The 5746-nt window shown below is 32.9% G+C and overlaps 1 pseudogene; it reads right to left on the bottom strand.

Moving 5' to 3' along the window:
• Nucleotides 1–5: 5 nt before the first annotated feature.
• Nucleotides 6–5259, bottom strand: LOC143618167 (CDT1-like protein a, chloroplastic; annotated as a pseudogene).
• Between the last annotated feature and the right edge of the window lie 487 nt (nt 5260–5746).

The raw sequence follows: 5746 nt of genomic DNA, 5'->3' as shown, positions 1-5746 counted from the left end.
CGTTTAGTCGATTGAAAGTAAAACAAAAGCATGTCCAATAGTTTAGGTAATCTTGATATCATTTGATTCCTCCATTTTGCTTGTGTGATTTCTGGATTATTTTCCTCTAATATTATCAATTCATGTTCTTTAATCTGTAAATAAACCAGCAACTAGTTAAGCAAATATACAACAGTTAGTATCAAGATTATTATTAAAATCTATTGTATAGTTACCGATGCAAGAAGATCGTGTGAGAGAATATCAGCAAGATCATCATCACCATCATCGTCATTGGCGAATACCCTTTTGACATGTGGTGGTTTATTCTTCATAGGAGTATCAAATGTCATTGATCTTTTTGAAGTTGACCGCTTGGTCAACTTGCTGGAATACATGGGTGATTCGTCATCCGGGTTTATAAAAAAATTAACATGCGGTCCTGCTGATTGTGCAGGCGTACACGCAAATGGAGTCGAAAGAGAAACATCTTTCCCCAAATCAAAACCCTTGATTGGTGTTTCAGGTAACTTTACAGACCACTTTAATGGTGATTTAACATCTGGTACATGGTCAACCGGAGTTCCAGCAATCAACGCATTGGATTCTTGCTTAACTGATTCCACATTATGGATTGGAAAGTGTTTTGAGAAAAGTCTTTTGAAAGATCGAGGCATATGAGATGCCGCGATTGGATCCTGAACCAACACGTGATCGGGCCTTTGAATTGGATTTGAATATGTTGATCTGGTAGATCGATTGAATGGTCAGGTAAATTCTCTTGTGGAACTTCATCTCCCTAATCACAAACACAATTCAAGAACAACATAAAGCAAATACCTAATTATTAATATTTGCAAATACCTAATTAGTCTTCGAAAACCTCTTCAAAACCTAACTAAAACCAAATACAAAACCATCAGCTTGTTGCCCGCTTACCAGCCTCTTTATTGTAATCGGACCCTTTTATTCTAAACAAATCCATATAACTAAAAAAAAGCTTCAAACTCTAATTGAAAATCAAAGAGTCAAACCTGAGGACTGGATTTAGAAAACTTGACAAAGGGAGAGCGAAACAATTTGGCCATGAGTAAATAAGCAGTATCAGAATTCAACTTCTCATCATTCTTAACAACACTCAACTTCAAAGTGATGTAAATATCCGGTTTCATGTAGCTCGTCCGATCATCACAGACAAGAATCTTCTTAATCTCAATCGCATCTGGCATTATAAATTTAATCTGCGCCAGATGACTATTGTAACATTTCGGGTTTTTCGAAACCGCATTCGTTTAAGTTTAACCCGACATGAAATATTTTTAGATCTTTAATATTAATCAAAATCCAATATTTTCAAGTAAATAAGTTTCCTAATGTTCACTTTAGGCTCTTGTACTTCAATCAATGTTCAAAACCAAGTTATACCAAAACTAGTTCAATTATCAAAGTATAGGGACTAAATGTGTAAAAATGAAACTTCCCCTTAAATTTCCCAAAGTGCCGCGCGGGGAGACCACCCACCCCCGTCGCGCACCGCCTCCACCTAGCTGGTCAAATCATTTATGCTCTAGTTCATTTTCTAGCTCGTTTAAGGTATTAAATCGCTTATTTAGGTATATTAGAGAGAATTAAGGACCAAGTAAACATCTTATAACTAAAATACAATTCCTAATTTGTTTCCCTCTGCCCAAGATCAGATCTTTACCAATTGATTCTTTCCTTAAAACGTGTTTACTTGCTTAAACGGGCCAAAAAGCCTATATTTGGTTCGTTTTAGCTATTCTTATATAAACAAGCCCCATTCATCTGCTGTAAACCTTAATCAAACCCTAAAGAACATCCTCCAGCCGTCCCTTACTTCTGTTCATCCTCCAACCCTTCGGTTTTTGCATATTCGTTAAAGATTCAAGACTTGTTCGTTGACTTTGTTTGCTTTAGGATCTTTGACTTCCGTTTCTCGTCAATCCTTTCACTTTCCGGGTAAGTTGTAAACTATAAAATCGTTCATACATATTCCTTAATCAATAACCTTCAATCAATTTCAGTGGTTGAAGGGTGTTGACTGGTCAATTCGCTTAAAAACCGTTTAAGGGCAAAACAGTCAACAAGTTTGACTTTACGTTTTCTCATGCTTCTGGTCGGATTCAACGTTCGGTCTAGAAGACTTTTCTTCTCTTACTTAAATTTCAAGGGTTCTGACCAGAACCCGACTCCCAAATCGAAGTTCGGATTTTGGTCAGACTCGACTCGTTTAAACATTAAAATCGACATAACTAGAGTTCTACTCATCCGTTTGGATTGATTCCAGCGGCATTAAGTTCGTTTCTATTTATAGTTTCATATCACAAAGTTTCAGGTTCTGATTCGTTATCTCGTTTGACGCGTTATTGGACGACTCGCTTAAACCTTACTCGTTTATCGTATTTATTAATCACTTGCCTTCCATCTAAGGTGAGTTTTATCATTCCCCTATTTTAGTCGATTTCCATAAATGTTTTGGGGACATATGCGTATATAATACTATATATACATATCTATATATACATACATATCAAAAATAGCAAACGTGTAATTGTGTGTGATAAATCAGATCTACTTGTTATATGCTTATGTGTTATTGTATCGATTCGCTTGACATATCCCTATGTATTGGGTTCTCATTCTATTGACCACGGTCTTATTCTCATTACTTGCTCATAGTTGATTTACCGGCGCCCGATTCGCTTGGCAATGGTTTAATCGACAACTTATTTGCTTATGGTTTGATTTCATTACCGCATTTATTACACTTTGCTTATTTATCATATTAACATTATTTTGGTGTCAAAACTTGGTGGTAAACTCACTCAACATATTTGTTGACAAAAACTCCATTTTCTACGCATATGCAGGTTGCCTGAAGATTGAAGTTGGAAACGTAGACAAGACCTTAGGATATAATCAAGATATTGTTATATGAACTCATATTTGTGTATTGAATTGTTTTGTATATTTGGATAATGTGTGTAATATTTGTAAATAATTAATTAGATATTGTCATTTATATTTATGATAGTATCTTCGAGCTGTGAGCAATCGGATCACGCTCCGGTATTTCCGCCTTAGGTTGGGGTGTGACAGACTGGTATCAGATCCGAAGGTTATAAGATAGGTCGTTAGAAATTGTCCTAGACATATGTTAGGAACCCTATACGTGCTTGTCTGAACTGCCTTATGTGCTATTTAAATTGTTTACAGCTTGCTTAGATTAATTATTTAAATTGTATTTATCTTGTTTATTTATTGCACACACACACAAATTCCGAGGTTATGCCTCAACTTTCAAAATATTTTTAAATCCTCTTATTTTTGGTAGATTATATTTTATTGTGGGAAATTCCTTAAGAATTCCTGTGTTTTGTTCTATTTCTTCACCTTGAAGTGTGGTGGTATGGCAAATCTCGTACAACCACATAACTTCAAGTGGTACCAGTAATCAGCTAAATGGTTACGTGGTAAACATAACCGGCTAAACGGTTATACTTCCAATTTTTATTTTAAATTATTTTAAATGCTTAGTTGGGTGAAAAATCCATGGAAATCCATGGGCACTCCAACTATTCATTTTTTAAATAATTTTCGATTTGATTTTTGGGTTGGAACGTATCGTCCGGGGTGGTTCCCGAGATACACCAACTACTTATATTTGATTCGTTGATTCGATATTTAGTTGAGTCTGTTAAATGTCATGTAACGCTCATGGTCCGAACAACTCCATTTATTCGATAATTCGTTAATTAGTTGGTCAGTTAAATGCCATGTACACGCTCATGGGCTGACCAACTCAATTGTTTATTACACGTTATTTGAATTGGGCCAACAAATTGCCATGGAATGCTCATGGGAGGCCAATTCACAAACTTTATGATTGTTTTATTTAGTTGGGCCATTTAAAATTGCCATGGAAAGTTCATGGGAGGTCAACTCGTTTGATATGCTTTGTTATTTTATTTTTGAAAATTTTTATAAAACATTATTTGCTTAAAATGCTTCAAACTCATAACATATTATTTTAATTCTTGACTCGTCCTCGAGTCTTCACTAGTACTGATCCCTATATATACATATACATATACATATACATATACATATACATATACATACGCATCCTCGTTATTTCATATCAACTCATTCCCACAATTTACCCATCATTTTATTAAAATTTCATCATTGGTCCTCGTAGAATGTCTTCCCTAGGAAATCATCGTAATCCACGTCGTTCGCCTGCTTCTCGTGATTTCCATTCGACTACTAGAATCGACAAGGAGTTTGCTGCTGTATTCCGTTAACCAAACGACCGCCAATATCGACAAAACTATAATACACCAAACAAGAAATCTTACACTAACTCATATCAGTTAAAATATTATTTAAAATATATTTTCTTATTTATATCCATATCCTCAAACTATAAATTTCTAAATACATTTAAATCCTTATACTCAACTTTAAACTATAAATATTTTAACATCTCTTGTTTTTCTCAATATCATAATGGTTTTTACAACTTATTTTCCACTTTATAAATATTTATTATTAAAATTCAATTATTGTAAATTTTATTATTAAACTAAAATATGTATTCTCTAAATTTAATTTCCATTTTTTTAAATAAAAAATTTTTCCATTAATTAATTTAACTTTTATTATTAAATTGACTTTTTGATTGAACCTTCATCGTAAATATTTCAACTCTCTACTTTGATTTTTTTTAAATTTTGAATGTTTCAAATGATAAATTCGTAGTTGTTAGAATAGTCGTGGTGGTTCATGCGTTTCTAGCCTCGCATTTATCTCATTTTTATTAAATGTTTCACATCTTATTTTTGCTATCGCAATTAATTTAGAATTTATTATTTACTCAAATTTTCATTATTGATAATTCAAATCACTTACTTCCTAATATTTATAATAATTGTATGCAAAAGGAAAAAAATCCATGAATATATTTAATACCTTCTAGACAAAACTGATATCAGGACCAAACTGTAGAGCTGTTATAACTTTTTCCAACGAACTTAAATTAATAGAAGCAAAATACCTTGTTATGTCTTCAAAACAATTCTTTTATCAATAACAAACTATAGTTGAGCTTTGCTATCCTTTGTCTTTCACAAACTCAAGATTCCTCGGTTGATCATCACTAGAAAACAAAGATCAAACAAATTACAAGATTGTTTAATGTTTGAAACCATGTAGACACATATATCATGCTTACATTTCATGACCTTTGGTGGTCATATATGGTATATGATCTTATTTGGTACAATTTTCAATTAATTAGCCGTTGCTAATTAATTTTTATTCAAAATTTCAAATTTCATCCACAAAAGTCACTATCCATCACATTTGTAACGGCCCAACTTTTAAAGCCCATTGTGCCTAAACTAGCCCAAAGCCCATACAATAAACAAATGCATAGAATAGGAAGCATCATAAAAGTGTAATCAACTTTAATTAGTGCCTCATAAGTATTTTTTATTTTAGTTAGGTCATCGAAGCTTTTAATAAGCTAATTATAGTTATTTTACCTATGTAGTAGGTAACCATGCCTATATGATATTTGTTTTTTTCTTTTAATTTTTAACTGTTTATGACTTGGAATTGATATCTTATGGATAATATTAATCTCTTCTACCATATTACATTAATTCATCAATCACAAGACGGGCCTTAATTTCATCATGCAATCAAAGAAGCACGTGCAAAGACATTCAACACTTTCAAA

This window comes from Bidens hawaiensis, unplaced genomic scaffold (assembly GCF_021521415.1).
Source record: "Bidens hawaiensis isolate Kalapana, Puna unplaced genomic scaffold, B.hawaiensis_p1.1 tig00064587_1, whole genome shotgun sequence".
Lineage (NCBI taxonomy): Eukaryota > Viridiplantae > Streptophyta > Magnoliopsida > Asterales > Asteraceae > Bidens > Bidens hawaiensis.
Note: the sequence above shows the minus strand (reverse complement) of the source record. Positions and strands in the feature narration are given on the sequence as shown.